Genomic DNA, 21297 nt, shown 5'->3' with positions numbered 1-21297 from the left:
TGCGTAATTAGCAAGTTCATGGTTACATTTGCTCTTCCTGCCTGCTGTTCCGGCACTGTTAGGTCTATTTATTTCTTGGCACTTCTCTACTTCAGAGACAAATGATTACAGCTTATTCTATTCCGCCCGCTCTTCCCCTCTGAACACTTATTTCTAGTTGCTAGCAACTAGTGTCCACCACAACGCGAGGGGCACGTACGCGCGAATAATCCCCGCCGTAGATGTTCAGCAAGGCGGGTGGCTGCCCCGCTGCGAGCGGGCTGGGCGAACCGGCCGAGCGCCCGCGGCCCGGGAGCGCATCCCTCCCGGCGGCGAGCTGACCGGCGCGGAGCGGAGCGCGGCAGCAGCGCTCCCGCCGCCGTCTCGGCCCGCCGCCGCCGCAGCAGGCGGGCGGATGCGCTCCTGGGGAGCGCAAGGGCTTTCCGCACTCAGCTCCCGCTGACCGACCGGCTCGTTACCGGCCACCGCCTCGCTCTGGACCGCCTGCGCGGACCGGGGCGGGGGGGCGCTCCCTTCCCACCCCTCCGTCTCCGCCGCACGGGCAGGAGGAGCGCGGTGTTGCACAACCCGCTTCCTTTTTCTTTCGCTTCGCCGCGCCGCGGGCAGCAGCAGCGAGTGCGCGGGGCGCCGGTCTCCACCCTGGGGCGGGGGGGGGGGGGGACCGCTGCCTCCCGCCCGCCCGCTCGCCGCAAACTGCGGCGCCGGCGCGGCCCGCTGGCTGCGCGGCCCCGCGAGGAGGGTCGCGGTCGCGGCTGCGCGCGGGGGGCACCGGCGGGCCCCGCGCCCCGGCCGACGGGGCCGACTTATCTCCGAGGGGGAGGGGGGCTGAGTGCTCGCCGGGGCACGGGGGGGGATGGAGACGGGACGGCGCATCCCGCGGGAGGGACCGGCCGCCTGCCGGGCTGTGCCTCTGCCCGCGGCGGCGGAGCGAAGGCGGCCGGGCAAGGCGGGGACGCCTGCCCCGCCCCGCCCCGCCTCGGCCCGGCAGAGTCGCGGCGGCGGCGCGTCCCGTTACCGGCGGCCGAGCCCGCGCTGCCCCCGGCGCGGCGGGAGCAGGTGTCCGGGGGCAGGAGCCCGGGGCAGCGCGGCGGGGGCGGGGCCGGTGGCGGGCCCCGCGGGGCCGGGCGGGCGGGCGGCCCGGGGGCGCGGCCGGCGGCGCGGCGGCGGACTCGGCGCGCCCGCGCCAGGAGGGAGCCGGAGCGCCCGAAAAGCCGTGAGGGGAGGGGAGGGCGGAGGGGCGGGAGGGGGGGAGGCAGGCGGGCGGCGGGCGCATGCGCTCTGGCGGGCCGTGCCATATTGGAATGAGGCAGTGAGCGGAGCGCCGGGGAGCCCGAGCCCCGGCAGCGGCGCAGGGCTGGAAAAACTCCCCGCAGGTGAGGCGGGCGGCGGCGGCGCCCGCGCGCGGGCGGAGCGGCCTCGGGCGCAGCTGTTGGGGGCGTTTTGCCGGCGGGGCGCGAGGCCCGGAGGGTTTTTCCGGGCTCCCGAAGTTTGGATGCGGGAAAAAGGCGGCGAGGGAGGAGGAGGAGGAGGAGGAGTGGGGGGGAGAGGCAGGCGGAGCGCGGCGGGGAGGCGGCGGCAGCGCGGGGGGAGCGCGCCTTCGCCCGCGCTGAGGAGCGATGCGCGGGGCTGGCCAGTCGCCGCCGCGCAACTGCCCGCGCGCAACTCTGCGCGCGCCCGCTGGGGCCCGCGGCGTCCCGCGGCGCGCTCGGGCCGAAGTTGCCCTCCTGCCCGGCCCCGCGCCCGCCGCGGGGGCGCCCGCCGGGGGACGCGCCCGGCCCGCGCCGCCCGCCCGGCCCCCGCGGGAACTTTGTGCGCGCCGCGCCTCCGCCCCGGCGCGGCCGGTCCTTGCCCACGCCCGCGGGGGGCCGAGCCCACCGAGCGCCTCTCGCTCGCCCCCCTCCCCCTCAAAATGGCGGTGGAAGGGGACCTTTAAACCCCGCTCCGCTCCGCACCCCCGCCGGGCGCGGCCGTGCCCCGCTTGGCGCGGCGCGCGTCCCGCCCGGAGCAGCGGCTGGCGTCGCTCCCCGTCAAGTGGCCCGTCAGCGGGCGGCTCTTCGCCTCCCGTTCTGGGTGGGTGGGTGTGGGGGGAGAGGGGCGGGCGCCGCTTCCGCGGCCGCGCCGCCGGCTCTCCCGCAGCGCCGCCGCCCGCGCTGCGGGGCCTGCGCTGCCGCGGGGCCGGGCATTGTGTGCGCGCCGCGCCCGCCGCCGCCGCTCCGCACCTCCGGCGTCTCCGCGCCCGGCGGCGCTCCGGCGAGCGAGAGCCTTTGTCTCTCGGGGAGTCGGTCTGCGCTGCCCGCCGCTTCTGCACCTGAAGTCGTAAATCCGCCGCCGGTGACACTGCCGGGGCGGCCGCCGAGGTGCCGGGGATGCCCCGGGACGCCAACTTCGGGCTGGGGAGGGATCGACGCTAGGGCAGCGACTGCGGGAGGGCTCCCGCCCGGGCAGCGCCGGGTGGAAACGGGAGGGCGGAATGCCCGCATGGGAAGGACTGTGCAAGTTTTCCGTCTGTGGCTTTTGCAAACTTGTTACCAGGGCTCCCCCCCGCCCCCCTCCACAGTGGAAATAATGAAAGGAGAAGAAAAACAACGCGGGCAGTTAATTGTGAATTTTTAACTACATTCGCTATTGCAGTTCCACAAGGCCCGTATTTATTCAGAAATAGGCCAGTGATGCCTGTTTCAGAGTCACATGTGTGCTTTAGTGGAACAATTATATCTACTTTGGAGAAACTTGTTGCCATTATAAAATGGTTTTACATGGTAACCTTTATGTCTGACAGTTTTACCCGCTCTGACAGCAGAATTCTGGTGGGAGAGGTTTTACAGCAAAAGAAAAGGCCTACCTTGCTGTTTCTTTGCTGTTCCTTCCTTCATGGGAGCTGGCTGCTGTCAGTAGCCCAGGAGGTTACCATAGCGAACATTTCCGTAAGGCAGAATATAAGGTGCACCGTGCAAAAGTCACGCAGGAGAAAATGATAACCCATCTTGTAACTTCAGAAATTGTTTTGCAACTTCCTTAAGGTTTACGATGTATGTGAACTGGTCAGAAACTGGTCTGATTTGTAAGAGGAAAAGTTGTTAATGGGAAATAGTCTTGTTCTTACTGGAGCAGGGGCTTGTAACTTGTTGCGTCTGCAGCACCTGGCAGGATGGAATCCTGATCTCGCTAAGGTCTGTGATTGCTGTTTCAAAATAGCCATCTTCTTGAGCAAAGTAAATCAATATAAAGGTGAAAATATATCAATTAACTGTGAAAACATAGGTTTCCTGTGTGGCAGGTAGTACTGACATGGATTTTACAATTAAAAAAGAGTAAAAAAGCATCTATCTATCTAAAAGATCATCTCTAGGAAGAACACTTAGTGGGCTTCCTGCCTTCAGTTCAGCCATTTCCTCTTTTACTTTTGGTTTGTGAATTGTTGCTGTGATTGAAGGATGAAAATGAAATCTAGTTCTTCCCAGAACCTATTTTAGTGAAAAAACAGGAAGATGCTTGTGGACAAGACAAACAACAAAATAAAACTGATAGATCTCACTCTACCTTTTTTTGTGACTTACACCTAAGACTTAGCATGGAAGTGTTGGGAGAATTGCTTTGCTCATGTTTGGGGTATGTCTCTGCTGGGCAGTTACATTGAAAGACTGAAGCATCCTGTTATGTTAAAGCTGGCATGCACGTTCTCCACAGGGGACAGCAATGCAAGATAGATAGCTGAGAAACAGTGGCGGATTTCAGTAATTATTGATCTGTATGGTTTTTCCTTCAGAGTTTTTTTCCCCTCTACTATTAATTTGCTGGTATTGAATTATCTTATCTGACTCTTAAACCTGGCAAATCTCCTAAGCAATAGCTGTGTGGAAAAGAAAAGTGGGTTAAGTGTAAGATGACATGTTAATGACTGATGTAGTTTGCATGGTGTAATCTTTATATTCTGGGAACCCTTTCATTGCCTCCTGGGGAAGATGTTAAAGAGTATTGCAAAAATAGATTTATCATAGTATGTTTTAGTAACACGTTACAGGGTTTTTTTGTTGTCGTTTCATGGCAGACCAGTGACAGCTCTAGACCTTAGCCCTTCTGTTATGCTTACTTTTTGAATCCACTCTATTTATTGTTGGAAATCACTTTAACATCATTACTGTGCTTCCAGTTGTGAAGTTTGGCCATGGCACAATCATCATGCAGTGATGCAGACATCAATACAGTCGCTTTGCGCTGGCTTGACTTAAGTAATTGTCCTACAAGTGATGCACTTCAGACACATGAACATGTTGACAGTGAAATGGCTCATGTTAAATTCAGTAAAGTGTCTTTTAAGTACAGGAGAAATTGAAACCTGGGAGGTGTTCAGTAAGGGACATTTTGGGGAAAGAGCTTTCGATACCTAAAAACACAGGGCTTGCATTACATCCATTGTTCCTATATTATCATGGCAGTCTTAGTGTTACAGAATAGTCTTCGGATTTGCTTTCTTGACCTTTTAAGTGTGCATTTCTGTATCTTGTAGATTGATCATTGACTTAAAACTGTGTAGCTTGTCTAAGTTACAGATGTTTTCTGGAGCTATAACGTGTTTCTTTTGTGCTGTCCATCTGACTCATCTTGCTTGATGATTAGCAGATTTATGTGTCGTCTTTGTTTTGGTAGCTTTGTGCATCAATGTTGCTGCTGGTAGTGGACTTGACTTCGTGCTCATTTCCTTCTGCTTTTGGGAAATGGGTATCAGTTTTTAGGTCATCAGTTTAAACTTGAGGTGGGTGGTGTTTCTTTCTAAAGCTTTTTTTTTTTTTTTTAAAAATCCCCTCTCAAGATTACTTTCTTACTTGAAAAGTCGGGGGATAAAACAAGGGGGTGGGAGTTGATTTGTTTTGTTTTGTTTTGTTTTGATTAAAATGCTTGCTGAAATTGTCCTGAAGGCAAATGCTGTGTTAGTATGCAAGATCCTGGAAGGGAGATTTAGCAGTTTGTGTTCTCCAAGTTTAGCAAAAGTGGAAAATGAAACTAAATTTTTAGGTTAATTACATATTAGTATATTATTATTTTAAAAGCCATGTCATCAGTGTAATGGTATTTTTTATGTAATTATATATTTTTACTAACTTTAATCCATAATTGTTTCCACTGCTCGGTTTTCTTTATATTGGTAAAGCCTATGAAGGAAACATCAAGATATTACTTATTGCTTATTTGATTTTAAAATGGTTTTGGTTCTAAGGATACAGAACATATTTTTTTAAAAAAGTAAGACTCGGTGCGTGTACGACACATACACGTTTTGTGTTCACTCTGTATGCATTTTGATTTTTCCTCCCTTTTCCTGGACTTCACTGACAACCTTTGTGGATTGGTGGTGATCATGGGAGAAGTATTATTATTATAATTATTATTATGCTCCTATCTTATGGGTGAGATTGTATTTTTTTTAAGTGTACTTAGCGAAGGCTAGTGTGTAGAATTGACGAATTACAACACAAATTCTACACTGTGTTCTTAATAGAGCATCTCTTAGGGGAATCACTTGCGTGAATATTTTACATGTTCCCCTATGAGAAAGGAGGGTGTGAGCTTATGCTGGAACAAGATATTCTGCATATTAGTTGGGACTCTCCAGGTAACTCTCCATGTTTCTGGGAAATTAGTGTATTTTAACTAATACAAAGCTGCATAGTAGTTACAGAGTCCTAGATGAATGCTTTAAAAACACTGTGAAGATGGAAAGTGGTAAGTCTTAGGGTTAGCTTTCTGCTTTGTTTGTTTTAGTAGTCTTGGATTATCACCCACAGACACCACTGAGGAGCCTTTCGCTAGGAACTGTGCAAATAAACAAGGCCTGGGAGCCACAGGGCTAAGGAAGCCCTAGTCCCAAGGTCTCTTTCTTCCTCTGTTTTTCCCTCTTTTTCCTTTCCTACCTCTTCTGGATACTCTGTGATATCTGCATTAGTCTTTCTTTCAGTAGATACAGTGATGTTTAGATTTCTTTTCCTTGTGAAAATAATCATCCTAGTACAACACTTGTAGTGTCTTAATATCATTGAGACCCTGCCCCTCTGTCACGTTTTGTTGACTGGGTTTGATGAAGAGTCGTGAGAGGATAGGCAGAAAACTGTGTACGTGCAGACATTTTGAATTAATCAAATGAGCCTTATTTCCCAAAAAAAACAGGTAAGCAATAATGTTAAAACCTGAAGTAAGAGGACTTCAGCCAGGTTTGTAGTAGAATAACCATCTCTTCTGTAGATGACTCTAATACTAGGATTTCTGCTCTTTCAAGCTCTATTTTTTTAGTAAGACAGAGCAGTCTTAAATGACACTACATTTTTGTTGCGCAGATTACTTCTTGTAAACAACGCTCAAATAGGAGTTTTGCCTTCACTTAAAGTAGGTGGGTGCCATGCGTGTTTTGGTTTGGTTTTTTTCACCCATTCAGATTTGGCAAGTGAACTGATTGCAGATGCTTACCTACAGTTCCGGTGAGGTCCTAGTTACAGAGGTAATCTTAACAGTTTGTTCAGATTATATGGACATTTAAAATGTGATTATTTGTGTCCCTGGAGTCACCCTGAGCAGCAGCTTACTGGTTTTCAAGGTCATTGTTTATATTGCTGTGGCACTTCATTTACACTGGTTTATTTGCTGTTACACTTGAGGACACTCTTGTTCACTACAGAAATGATCTCTTTCTTCAAACAGATGAGTTGGGAAGGAGACTAGTGGAATTTGATGTTATCTAAAAATGATGCAGCTATTAAACCAGCTTTGAGATTCTGTGAGGGTGCTGATAGAGAGAGAAGAGATGCATCTTGGATTTTTTTTTTTTTCTTGAAGAGTAAACTATGCAGGGCTGAGCGACCTCCTCTCCCATTTTGGCTGATTGGAGTCGAGGGCTCTCAGCATATCTCAAGAGGTGCTCTGTCTTGCAGAATTGGGTCATTGGTTGAAAGTAATGGTGGTGGGGAACCCTGCAAGGTTTTGCTGTTTGTCACTTAATCTTTTTCAAGGTTGTAAGGGACTGGAGCAGTGATACTGAAGTAGATATCGAATGGATTAGAGAAGATGAACTCTGTCTTGATGTGTTCAGAGGCTGTAGACTCTATTTCTTCTGGGGATGGGTGAGAGAAAGCCGTAAATAGCACCCTCAGATTTGTCATTGTTTCCAGAAGAAACCGATCAAGTCAGGAAGTGAAGGCACTTCCCCTCAGATGCTGGGTGCGCATTTATTACAAATGGCTCTGTAAGTTCTGTGGGTGTCTCACCTCTCCGTACTGGAGTAAGTGATGCCTTGGCATTTCTTATCTCTTTCTTGGTCTCTTAACCTGTGAAAATATATATAAACATAAGATTTTCCTTTTTATTTGGGATTTTTTTTCTTTCTGTAGCTTGACTGAAGTAAATACATTTAGGAATATCTAGCTCCTTGGGAATTGTGGTAATGTGCACGCTTGCTGCATGAGCGTGCTCTTTGCTCTGTGCATGGCCTCTGGTTTAAAAAAAGGAAGTTATTTGTCTTGAAATCATGAAACTTAAAAAGTATTTTGAATCTAAGGACTGTGAAACTCCATTGTACTGTAAAGCCTTGTCTGAAACAGGGGTGGGTTTTTCGTGAGTACCTTTCTCTCTTGTCAAAGCATCTCCTCTTGAAAGGAGGCCACCGTTGGCCTCAGTGCCTGTTAACTCTGCTCCGAGAATGAGGATGTGGTGCTGAAAAAGCTGTGGTGTTTCTAAGCAGTACTGAGAAATGCTATTGAAACCTGACAGGTATATGTATTATATACACAGGCTTTCTCTCTCATATATATAAAAAAAAGTATTTATTTTTTCCTAATGTCGAGTTCCAAATATGCCCCCATTCATGTGTAAGTACTAAACTGTTCAAGTGGTGTTTTAATACAAATGACAAGATCTGTACAACAAAATTCTCAGGCAGGGTGAAAACACGGGATGCTTTCTTGCAGTTGGGTCAGCAGAGCTCACATAATGTGCATCCTAAAAGAGAAATTATTGAAGAAGGCAGTGGTTCCTTCCAGGATTAACTCTGCTCATTGCTCTTTAAAGTTTTACTGTGAGGGTTAAACTAATGGCCCGAAGAAATAATGACAGTGCAGGATCAGTTAGAAGTGTTACATATATAGCACTAATTGGCCAGTTGAACTGAACTAATCAACTCCTTTTAAATGAATGTGACCATGGGCACAGGCATATGAAAGTCTTCCTCTCTTTCAGGGAAGTTTTTTCTCCTTATTTGCAAAACAAGACTTAATCAAGTTAGCAGCGAGGCTTTTTAGTCCAGTGGCCAAGAGCAAAAGTCTGCTTTTTCAGGTGATTATTTTATGTCTTAAGTTACTCGTTAAACTTTTTTAATAGATTTGGGTGAGGGAGGAGGAACTGAATTTTGAATTCCCGTTGCTGTTGTGGCCAAATCTTACTTTTTGAACTTAGTGTCTAGCAAATTTAAGGATGTATTTTGTCACTCCTCTAAATGAAAACCAGTGTATTTGAGGAAGTGGCTTGGCTAAGTAATCCAGAGTTTATTGTGATAATAAGCCAGTTCTAAATAATTCTAGCCTCACTGCAAGTGAGGAGTGGGAGTGTGTCCAACAGCTGGTTCGTTTGGTTTTGTTTTCTCAACCAGTTCAACTTATATATGTAAGAGACTATGATTCAAAATTAAAAAATCAGAGAAGATTGTGTCGTATTCTTCCAATCTGGGTACAAAAATAAGACAGCAGCATAATAGCTGGAAGGACAAAAAGAAAATCAGCTTTCTTAATTGCAGTTGATGTTGCTTGGTTTAACTCTTCGTACTTATTAAATTGAAAACCAAAATACTGTTTCCTTTGTATCTACTTTCTCTGTATATGTTTTTAAGGTAAGAATATTACTAAGCTCAGTAAAATGAAAGTGCAGTTTTTATTTCTAATTGGAGTCCAATTTCCATCTAAACGCAACTTGACATAAATTATAATTCTTATTATTATCCAGTAAGAAATACAGAAATTATCTTTTTATAGTAAAGCTGTTTATTGAAATATTCAGGTTTAATATTTTGCATTTATACTTTGTTTCCAAAGAGTGGTTGAATCTTAATGGTAACTATTTTTACATTTTTGAGAAATTGCAGTATTAATTAATACGCTTTTATTTAAAGCAATTTATATAAATGCCCTTCTTTGCTGCTGTTACGTAGATAGTGACATCAAAATATGCTTTGTCAGACTTGATTATTCTTATATGCAAATGTGAGTGATATATGTTATAAAAAAACAATATAACAACTGCCTATCAACTAGCGGAGGCACCTTCATAGCAAAATAGCAGCATTGATGTTTCTAAATAGGTATCTTTTCAGAAAGCTGGGTTACGGTGGTTACAATGGTCAGGCTGGAAGAGTCTTTGAAACAAGCACTGTATTTTGGATTTCAAAGACTAATAGTGTATGAATTCTTTCTTATCTGCTCAAAAGGGAGAAATCTGTCTTACTGCAATGCAAAAACTTGATTTCCGACAAACAGCATGGCAAAATCCACTGTACTGTGTAAAGTTAATTCTTCTGAGATCCTACCTTAATAGTGGGGTTTGAAAGAAAAATACCAGTGTGATAGCTGTTGGAGGTAGCTGAGAAGTTTCTTTGCATTGCTGGAAGAAGAGCGGCTTCAAGCCTAGCGTAAGTTGTGATGAGCATAAAAATTGCTGTAATGTGTCAGACCAGTAGGACACCTAGTCCCATGTCTCACCTCAAAAACCTTTTGAAATGAGGATAAGAAACAGTGAAGTAGGGCACGATCCTTCTCGCAGTCGGTGATGCGGCTGTGTAGGCTGCGTAGGAACCAGTGATTTGACCTGTTCTCTGTCAGTTTGGCTAATCCTTTCTGAATCCACAACCTCCTGTGGTTATGAGTCTGCAGTTTAATTATGTGCAACGTGAAAAGGTGCATCAGTTTGTGTTTTCTGGTTCTTGTGGTAGGAGAAACAGTGAATAACCTTTCCTTAGTCGTCTTTTTCATACTAGTTTTGATTTTACACATCTCTATTGTACTCTTCCATAGTTGCACTGTTCAGCTCGAAGAAGGAACCGATTTTATTGTACCGAAGATGCTGAAGCCTATCCACGTGTGTGTGTGTGTGCGCATAGTGCTAGACTGAGCAGGACTGCTCTTTCTGGCTGTGGGTATTTCTTAACTTTCCTGTAAAACTGAATTAGACATCTGTCTCTGTTAGTATAGAAGTATTTCAAGCCTTTGATCTTCTTTGATGCCTTTTTTGTGCATCTTCTAGTCTTGCCATGGCTGTTGGACACCAGCACTACATGCTGTCTCAAGGTGCTCTGGATTTCTAGAATTGTAGCACAGTGTTTTCTGTTTTCTTCTCCATTCCTTAGGGCTCTTAATGAATATGGAATTGATGCTCTGAGAGAATTAGTCATAACAATTTCAAAATCCTGAGTTGCAGTAGCTAATTTAGATCTCATTGTATAGGTGAGGTTATTTCTTTCTCTATGTCTTATTATCCTGCCTTTAATTTCATCTTCTATTACCCTTCTGCAGTTCTTAGCAAACATTTATTTTTCATCTCTTAAATAGTTCTGTATTGTCTTAAAACTTTGCACTTATTTCATGTTTGTGTGCTTCTCTTGAAAAGCAAGACTCATTAGTCCTCCTTGAAAAATTACTTTTTATTTCTATCATTACTTCCTGTCTTTATAATCAACCTTTAAAGTATGAGATGACCTTCCAGAAAATGCTCAAAAATGGTTCAAGTCACTGTGGATGATAGTAGGTCCTGGAAAGATGGTGCTGTGTCTGTGGACGCCAAGCTTGCGAGATGTTTGCTTTCTTTAACTTACCTTGAAGACACTGAATGGGAATTAAAGGTGCTCAGAGCTTCCCACAGTGGAAACCGGAACAGTGTGCATTGGTCTGATGGATTTTCTTTTTTCTGATTCAAATAGGTATTTCTGTACTCAGCTCACAGGCAAAGGGCATGGGAAGCAGTGTGCTGGGAGCTCAGGGGAGATGTGCATGAGATGCTGACCTTTGGGTTTATGTGGCCTCAGCGTCTGTCGTTGATGGCCTTTGGACATTCATGCAAGTATTTTGCAGGGGAGGGGCAGAAGGAATTAAATTGGATAAAACTAAATTGTATCCTTATAGCAAGATTAATACTGAAAAATATTTCCATATGCAAAAGACTCTTAAACTAGCAATTCTTAACAGTTACAATGCACAATTCTTTTTTTTTATTTAAAGAGTTTTCAGTGTGATGGTGGAGGATGTATAAACCAGAAATGCTGATACCACTTCTTATGTGTTTCTGCTATGTTTTTGACCACCCTCTCACCTGAGGTGATCATTAAACTTGTTTTTGGCCTCAATGACCAGGTTGTGTCATATCCTTAGTAAGCCTCTTACTTCTTGAAGTCATTAAATGAAGTTATCTTTCACTGGATCTGCTGTGCAGCATGTGGTAATGAATTTAACACTGATATTTTCAACATTAAAAAAACCCTTATTCTGAATTTCCCGGGTTGTGAAGTTTTTAAAATGCTGTATGTATTCCAGGCTTCCACACCGCCACCAAGCCTACATGCTATGGTGTGAATAGATCATCCGTTAGTTCAGTCTGGAAATGGCAAAACGAACATCCCTAGTCTAGATGTAAGAGGTCAGATCAGTCTCCTTGTACAGTGCCTTGTGGAGTTTGCTGTGTCTGACACCTGTGTGATGAGAACAGGAGAACATGAATCTTGCATTTAATCCATATTATATGGCAGTATACCACAATTCAAAGGATTTATATTCCACATTAATTACTTCTGTATAAGGTAGTAAGTACGTCGGAGATTGTTGAATCAAGAAGCCAGAAAAATGATTTCATTTTGCTATTAATGAGTGTTTTTCTGTCAGCCCTTTGAAAAATCCATTCATTATTTCTCTGTACCTCAGCAGTTTTCTGTTCATTTTGTGGCCATTCACTTCTTCTGGGTGTGCCCAGCCCTGGCATAGAAGAACAAGCTTTTAATCTTGTGTGTTTAGAAGACTATTTCTGTAACCGTAAGGGCTAACAAAGGGCTTACAAGAATTAAAGTTTAGATATTGCAGAGGTGTTGACCTCAGCTTTGGAAAGCTTTTAGGGAGTATTTTTTTTCTAGGCCAGTTCTTCACTCAATTTATGTGCTTGCTTTGCACAGAGATCTGATAATTCATTTTTTTACATTCTTGTTACTCCTAGAAGTGATCATGGCAGTGCTTGTTTGTGCTATTTCCGGTTGCAGCTGAGGGCAGCACTTAAGTGTGAGGTGGTATAATTTACATCCAACACTGCTCTTTCCGCTTAATGTTTTGCTACCAACTCTGTATCTATAGGGAGCAAATCAAAACAGACTCGGGCTGTCAGCAGAGATGTTTCTTGAACACAACCAGGCAAATGGTTTTCTTTTCCATTTAATCAAGAATATATTTAAAATTGAATCTCACAGTGGAAGCACATGATTATAATACATACAGGTATTTCTAGTGGTTTCAGCTCTTAAGAACTTCCATAGGCCTACAGTTAGATGCAGAATATTGACATGAGGAAAGAAAATCCAGGAGACTTCATAAAAGACCTTTTTAAGGTAGTGTTTTCAGGACGAGCGTATCCTTTGATTTTTCTGAGGTACTGTTTTTTATTACATCCTGCTGTAGAATAAAAATTCTGATTTAATAATCACAACTATTGATTCCAAAGTTGAAATAGAACTTGAATAGAAAGTGTTATCTCTCTTTTGTATTTATATGTTAACAACAGAAATAAGATTGCATGTGCCAGCAGAGTGATGCCTGAAAAAATATCCACTGAACTTTGCGAGGATGGGGCTGCAAAAGTAATTAAATGAAAAAAAATGTTTGGATTTGAAAACACTTTATGGTAGTGTAAATATTCCAGTATTGTCAGGATCAGTCTTGAAATTGTACTCCTAAAAATAGAGGAATCTTTTTCAGTTGCTTTCTGTCTTTTGAGCCCTTAGGCTCAAGTCTTGTTTTTCTCTCTGTATGAACAGCAGTGCAAAAAAAAAAACCTTAAAATGAGAACAGATTTTCATGTAATTTTACCACTCCTGATGCTGGGGTAATAAGAACATCATCACTTACTGTGAGTTCATCACTAAAACCCTGTGCTGTCAGTATTCTTAGGCCTTCAGGCCTGTTAATGTTCTTGTGATCTTGATTTGTATCATTGAAAGCTGTTGTCTTTTCTTAATTTTTTTTTCTCTTTTTTTTAAGCTTTCAGTTCTTTTCAAAGGGAGGAATGGGAAGGAAGCATATCAGTTAATGAGCAATAACAAAAGGCAAGGCCATATTTTTGTGGCATTGCCTGGAGAGAGAGAATTCCATGATTTAGCACAGCTCATAATACTGTAATTCCATTTAGGAGGAAAAGATTCAGGGGAAAGCTGTGTTTTGCCGTCACAATTTGTGCATGCAAAGAGTGGTAGAGTCCTAGTAGTGACTCAAGTGGAGCTTTAGCAAGTTAAAAGCATTTAGCAAGTTAGCATTTCACTGGATAATGCAGAAAAGTTCACGAGCTACAGTGAAAATAGGTGGCCAGTTGGCTCCCAGTCAGAAGGTTTGAAGACCATGGTTGGTTGAAGATGTTCCAAGATCAAATGCGGGTACTTTTGAGGATTATTTATGTTGACGCCTGAAGTCTCTCAGAATTAGTCAATCCACTAAGACCTATAATGGCTTCCTAGCCAGCCCAGTATGTATGTTTTTCTCAGTTTTCTAGACTTAAAATGCCACCTGCAGAGCCTTGTTGTTCTGAAATGTTTTTTCAGCCTGTTGTGAAACTTAACTCACGCACTTCACAGCAAAGGCTCGGATGCTGCTTTAGCTCCTGAAGTGTATTAAGTAATCCGGTCTGTAAGGTGCGAAGTAACTGAATTTCTGTGCTTTTAGCCTCTTCATTATTGCTGCTTGGACAGGATGTTAAGAGATGTGCTGGCAGTGGAACTGAAATAGTGGCCAAGTTTTGCCCAGTAAGTAATGATAGCAGGAAAGAATTTTCTTTTCACATATGAAAAGTTAAGTGTCAGGTCCTCAGACAGTCAGGAAAATGTATTAGTGATACAACAGCAGCGTATTGAAGACAGCTTGTCTTTGTGAGATTTGTTGAGTCTTACAGGTAGAATGAAGAACATGTTAGGGTACCCAAACTGCACTTTCGAATAGACTGTAATTGAGTGTGTCCCATAAATATCTACTGGTTGAATAGAATTTTTCTAAGCATTGTGATGGAGCTTGGGATATTGATATTTCTGGGATCCCTTCAGATACAAAAGGGAAATTTTTTTTGTTATCATTATAACATCCCTCCTTTAGATATGCATTTATTTCCGTTTAAAACATATTTGCTGATCTGAACTGCAGCCCTTTTAAAACAAAATGCGAATGAAATCTTGGAAAGCAGTGGGAGACCTCAGGACTCTGCAGTGAAAGGATTGAACTCTGCCATCCACAGCCTCTTATGAATAAAGTTAGCCTTCTAAAGACAAAAGGAAATTCAATTACAAAGCAAGAAGGAGGGTGAAGGGGTGTAATTAAAACACATGATCCTAAAACCAACATGAACAGTGTTTTTTCATGTTATGCTTAAAGCAGTCTGCTTTGTGTGTGCAGTTGCTATTGCTTAAGACTATTGATTTAGTTTCCTAGGGGAAACACTTTTTGAGAGGATGCGAAAAGGATGACGTCTGTTAGTGTAACTGGCAGCGTAATTTTACACAAGCATTGTACTTACGGGCAGCTTGGTGGAGAGTTTTCCTTTACAGCTTGCTAATCTTTCTTTGACAACAAAAAAAAAAGGGCAGAAAACAAAGTGCTGCTTCTGCTTTTTTCTCACGCTAACAGCAGTTGTCCTTCCAAACAGGGGATGGGTGCTTCAGACAGCAGGAGAAACTGAAGGCAGCACGGGGACAGCTTGTTCTCTCCTGTTACATCTACACTAGCTGTCGCTTCCCGAAGTTGAGTTTGGACCCTGATTCTCAAAGCATTTGGAGTCCAACTCCCATTGAAGCGATCAATGTTGGTGCCTAAAACCTTTGATGGGATATATGGCCTGAGGTCCACATTGATCTGGGAACTTGAAAAATCTCTTTAGAGTTTTGTGATAAATGCTAATGCTGTGTTGTAGTAAATGCAGATCTGATCTGCGTCACTCTTTATCTGCTAATTAGCTGCTTGGTTTTATATTAATGGCAGGAATTGTGTTAGAGCACCTATCTTTTTGGTAGTGAAGCATTCCCTGGCTGGAGCTAGCAGTGTTTCATTACCAGGACTGGCTTTTATGATAAAAATATTCTGATTCCATCTAGCAGGGTGAAGTTGTACGTACACACGCTGACCTGCTCACCACAGCTCTGTGTCGGAAATGAGTACATGTAGGCGTATGTGAGTAATTTAAGTTGACAGGCTGTCCCTCTTTCGGACCTCATTCCTTCAGGAACTGCAGCTGTTTTGATTTCACAAACATGGATGATGTCTGATTTGATGGAGAGGAAGAAGCTCTGGGGAAGGAAAGGTGGAAGGGAGCTGGCAAAAGAAAAATGAGGATGAGTGTAGAGATCAGGATTGAACATGGATTTCACAGTCAAGATGTTTCAGAATGTCTTTTGAATGCTCTTCTTTTATGCTCTTAATACCTTTCAAAACCCCATCTCTTTCCCAGTACTCTGGAGTTACGTATTACAATTTCCTTGGGTTATTTAATACTTAAGACTGATAGCTCGATAAAATATTAGTACCATTATTTCATGAGTTATTTTGTGCAAAAAATTTATCTGTGAAGAAAATATTTTGAATGACTGTGAAGAAAGAGTGCCAATTTCCTGTAGTAGTTGATGCGTGTATCTCGTTCTCTGCTCATGTATTGTGTGCAAGTCTGTAGAAAAATTGCTGCTTATATGGAGTGAACTTAGTTAAAAAAAAAAGTCATGCAAGTTTTGTAGTGAGTTTTATTAGTCAAAAAACATTCTTTCCTCGTTTAATCTTTTACCTGGTATACCTGATGCCCTGTTTGTCTGCTTTTGTAAAAATAGCTTATGCTGTCAGTTTAGTTCCTTTGATAAAACTAATTTAAAAATATGCAATTAGAAACTAAAAGCAGCTATGCTTTTCAGCTGGAGAAAGCAAGTGTGTAATCACACTGCTCAGATGAACAGGTTCCTGGAATCAGGTTGCAACCAGTGCATTTGCATTTTGAATCTATAAAAAAAGGCACAATCCTTTCAGAAAAAGTCACTGAAAACCCTATTTCTGCAGGAGATGAGCACGCTTATTTTCTCCTGATCTAGTAGGGAATATAGGAATATTGGGAATAGGTGGATGAACTTAAACTTGTTAATAGTATTTTTCATTAATTGAAATACTTGTACGTGACTCAGATCCGTCCCTGAGGACAGGTTTCCTGGCGGCTCGCATCAGACAGAGAAGTCATGGGCTTCAGTTTGAAACCGGTATTTCCCAAACATATGTCTTGCAATTAAAACTTTGAAAGTTTCGCGGTGGGTTTTAAATGACTTGTGACTCTGTAGTCCTTTGAGAAGCTTCATCTATGATGGGTTTGGTAATTAGCTGTTGGCAGCGTGATGGTGTTGCTGGGGAATGGAGCTGGAGTGGGGGGAAGATCTTTATGGTGGCTAAACCAACTTTTGGGATGCGTTGAATTAATGGTGGAACTGCAGTGCAAATATTTGGGTCTTGAAGACTGTAAGAGTGACTTTCATGTATTTCATTAAACATCTTGGGATGAAATTTGAGTATTGGCAGAGAACCACAGCAAGGAAAAGGTAGAGACTTCTAAAAATCAAATACAGAACAAACTTTCCCTGAGTTTTTAGCAAGTCTCATGTATAATGCTGAATGTTGAAAATCTTTGTGGATCATCATAATAGCTTGGGACGTTGCTATAGCGTGCTATCTTATTGTACAAATGTGGTTTGGATGTTTCTGATGTTTCCTCATACAAAAAGTTACAGGGCTCAACAGTTTCCACGTGCTGTAGGTGCTGAAGAAGTGTAGAGAATGACCTATAGAACAGATTAGATACAAGGCAGTTGTACATGCTCACAGGTGACTTTCGGTTCCCGCACAACGGAAATTTGCCATTTTTACCATTGCCGTATTTATAAGAGCTAGGTATTTTTATAAAAAATCCGAAGGCACCAACACTCTGTCTTACCTTTTGTGCATGTTTGTATCTTCTCACTTTTGACAGTGGGTTGTTAAGCCTAGTTATTATTGCCTAATTATTATTACCACTGCAATTCTGGGGATATGCTCCTGCCAACATTTGCTTTCAGCAGTTATTTTGTTTTGTTTTCTTAATCATTAGGTTGTTCTGTAACAAGGCATGCATGTATGTGTTTGCAGGCTGTAGATGTACATTTGAGATGGCTCCCTTAATTGACTTGGTCATAAAATATCTTCTCTGCCAACAGGCTGAATTATTTCATACACTAATAATATGAAGTTACACAAGAGTCCCCAAATGTGCACGATACTTCTCTTTATCTGTTATCTAAAGTTTGCTTCAGAGAAGCAAGTGGAAGTTATTTAATGGAAAGTAAGCCTAGTTTTAGTTCATCCACCTGAAAAACTTGAGGAAGGGTGGCCTGTGATTTGGAAATTTTTTTTTTTAAATTATAAACTGCAAAGGCATTGCCTTACCTCTGCTGCAAATATGCTAATACAGAGTTGATCCTTATGACTTGTTATCCTGTTCCCTTCAATAACCGATCAACTGTAATCCAATAACTTTTAGCAAGATTATTTTAACCCGAACTTTATTTAAACTTCTCTGTATTGTTATTCCCTTACATCAGTCAGTAAGGCTTCATGTGTGGCTGTTCCTTCTGATTTTATCAAAATAATCCAGCTTTATAAATTGTTTTAAGCCTAAAAAGATAGTTTTGACAGTCCTCTATAGGAAGCTGCAGTGATAACTAACATTCTCTGATAATTTTTCATTACATATTTGTTAACTTTTATTTTAGAAGCAGAGTGAGCTTAGGCTAAAACTGTTCCCATCAATGTAGACACTATAATCTTGCTAGATAGATAAAATTCAACATTGGAAAACCAAGCCTTTGCTGGTTTACCTCTTTATCCTCTTGCCACCCTCTCCCCTGGAAAATGACGAAGCCTTTGCAGACTTTATATAAATAAAAAAAGACTGAAACTATTCATCCTGTCATGAAAATAACTCAAAGTTTGCAGTAACATTAGTTCAGAGTTGCAGCAGATCAGAGGTGTAATGTGCCTTCTGGGTTTTCATGGGTTGCGTATCAGGTTTCAAAAACTGAAATGGAATATCGTGTTCATGTTTGCTCGTTCACGCTATCATTATGCTTTTGGGCAAAAGATGAAGAGTGTTACAGCGAATACAGTGGCTGGCAGAAAGATTTTGAATCTTGATCAGAGGAAGGGGAAGTACTAGTGCATGGAAGGACCCTGGCCGTATCTCTGTCAGGGTTGCGTTGGGGAGTCTTGTGTCCCAGAAATAACAGTATGCCAGAGTGAGAAGACCTGTAATGGAGCGGCCGTGGTTTAATGTGCACATAACGCACAAAATGTAATGATCCATTTTCATTACCTGCCAGCTCTTTGTTGCTTGAAGACCTTCCATAACAATCTTCTCTTCATGAGGACAAAAAAAGAAAAACATTAAGAAAAATTCTTGTTTTCAGCTGTTGCAGCTTTTCAGTTATTGTTATATGTATGTAATTGTAGCAAACATATTTGCCTCTTCTCGTTAAAGCAGAAAGGAAGCATATCTAATTTTTATGCATGCCGGTTGAGCCTGGTTTCTGGCCAATATGAAGAACGCAAGGAGCACATGCAGGCTGTTGTTACTGCCTCGTGGTACCTGCCTTACTTCATATTAGGCTGTTTTACAGACATCACATCAATGGTTTTTGACCTTCCAGCTTGAGCTGCCGTCACGCTGGCAGCCTGGAGCTTCTTCACATGCAATTTCTCTCTCTATCAAAACTGGTTTAGTAACAGGTTTCCTCTTACAGCTTATCTCTGCTCACCCTTGCTTACAGTGCAGTTCAGCTACAACAGCAGGGGGTATTCTTAACCTGCATTAAGTGTACATGCAAGATACTTATGTTGATCAAACTGTGGACCAGTTCCTAGGTGAGCTTTAATGTCTTGCAAATCCCTTGAGCCATCCAGCTTTCTCAACATAAACGTGTCAGGTGGCCTTTTCAGCTACTTGACCGTGACTGATCATTAGTCTGTGGAAACTTGTACGCTGTGCAAAATTTCTGTCTTCCTTTTACTTGATTACAGTTTCTCCCTAACCATGAGGTTTCCTGTTCTTCTGATGGTGTCTAGTTCTCCTCCTAAATTTATATAATCTGTTTCTCTGATGTTGTCATTATATATATAAAAAAAGCTGAAAGATATTTCACTGAGCAGGTGAAAAGCTAGATATTAAGTCTTGTTTAATCTGATATCTAAGGCAAAGCTGTTGATAAATATATTTTAATAATTTAATAAACATTTTAAGGTTTATCGCTTAATACATTTTAATAACTGAGATGGCAATCAGAACTTGCTGTTGAGGTAAGTGCTCCCTGGAGGTCATGTAGAAAAATTGGGTAGAAATTTTGAATAAGGAAAGTGTGGTATGAATTACTATAGTGGGATTTCTAAGAAGTGCTGACGTATTCCACATGCTTTAAGCTGCGCTGAAATCTGATTGTTTTGACCAACCTGAGATCTGCAATTCCTTCGATTTTTGATTAAATTTTGATTTCCTGTGTGACATTACATCATCATGATACCATGCTGCTAGGCTTCTCTTGCAAGGTCTCATTCACTCTGTGGCAGAAATGGCCTGTATGGATTAGCTTTGGTCATGGGAGTTAGCACTGTAGATGGCAATGCTATTAAAATGAACTTAATCTTTTTTAGCTTTCCCTTTTAAAAAATGACCCCTATTATTGTCTCTTTGCAAGAATACCCTTTTTTAGTAAAAGGTTGGTACTGCAACTTACAGTAGTGTTATACAGCAGCATCACTTCAGGTGTTACCATCAAGTCCCACATAACCTTATACATCTGAGCTGAATTCTCCGTTTTCTGTTTGCGTTAGAAGGAGAAGGCTCTTGTGAAGTACAAGCACAATACAAACCAGCGGTAGGCACCTGTCCTCTCTTGGGACATCTGGTACAGTTGTTCAGCAATTTACAATAATAGTCTGAGTCTCTAGTAAGTAGAAATTCGATGTGAGAACTCCGATTGTACCTGGGGCATTACCCAGCTCTGCCACTAGATGATTTGACTTCTTTCGCAGTTTGCCAATACGTGGTGTAAAGAGTCCCTTCAAATGGGATGCTCGGAACGCTGCCAGATGTTGTTTTGCTGTCTGCAGACAACACTCCCGTATTAAGTCTTTAGCTTGGTGCATCAGAGAAGAAAAAGTACATGCTGTTAAAGTAGGACGTTATTTTCAGCTTTACTGTTTAAAATAGAAGATCTGGAGTGGGAGCCTGGAATCCCATATTGCTAAAACAGTGAAGTGGCAGTGAAGAGTAAACCCAATTTCTCATTTCCTCTTAACAACTCCCCAAGAGCATTTGATTTCAGTAGTTTTTCTTTAGATACTGATAGTGGATTAATTTAGTTATATTATAAATTAATAAGCCCTCATGGCATTTAACTTAACTCCTACTTTATTTATTCCTATTGCATTTATTGTCTTTAACGTCAGTGCTGCTGTAAATTGTGGAAACTAATTTTGTGTGTCCTCTGCCCACAGTCTCTTGATAGCAAAGTACTACAGGCTGTGTTATAGTGATGACTAAAAATCACTATAACAGAATTGGGATTTTTTTTTGGTAGGCATCTATTTAAAATCAAGAGGATGTTTCTGAAAGACACTGTCATTTATGTGCCTTTGGGGTAGTTATGAATTCTTGGTAAGAGATGTTTATGATGTGATCTCTCTGTCTTAACTCACTGTAAATATACCAGCTATGAAAAAATTAACTTGGGGTTTTGTATTATAAGAAAACGTACTGAGAGCAGAGGCAGACAGCCAGTGTGTGGTTTACTCAAATTGAGAGCATACCCAATATCATGCAGTATTGCTAAGCTAATCTAAGTTGTCTCTATTCAGTGACAACTAAAATCAGAACTCATTACACTGTAGTGTAATCCAAATTAAAAGAATGAAAAGATTTTATGTCTGCTGAGCAGTTCTGTGGCAGTGCTGGATGTAACTACCCGACTGCTCTTCATCATACTCTGGC

At 42.8% G+C, this 21297-nt stretch overlaps 1 protein-coding gene across 1 annotated transcript in view; it reads left to right on the top strand.

Moving 5' to 3' along the window:
• The first annotated feature begins 1306 nt into the window (after window positions 1-1306).
• The window catches only part of SFMBT1 (Scm like with four mbt domains 1), an 82908-nt gene continuing 62917 nt past the window's right edge, over window positions 1307-21297 (top strand). Inside the window, exon 1 of the mRNA XM_075159227.1 lies at window positions 1307-1373. The gene's annotated coding sequence lies outside the window, so the exon portion shown is untranslated. The remainder of the gene's footprint in view (window positions 1374-21297) is intronic.

The sequence above is a fragment of the Calonectris borealis genome, chromosome 10 (assembly GCF_964195595.1).
Source record: "Calonectris borealis chromosome 10, bCalBor7.hap1.2, whole genome shotgun sequence".
In the NCBI taxonomy this organism is placed as follows: domain Eukaryota; kingdom Metazoa; phylum Chordata; class Aves; order Procellariiformes; family Procellariidae; genus Calonectris; species Calonectris borealis.
Note: the sequence above shows the minus strand (reverse complement) of the source record. Positions and strands in the feature narration are given on the sequence as shown.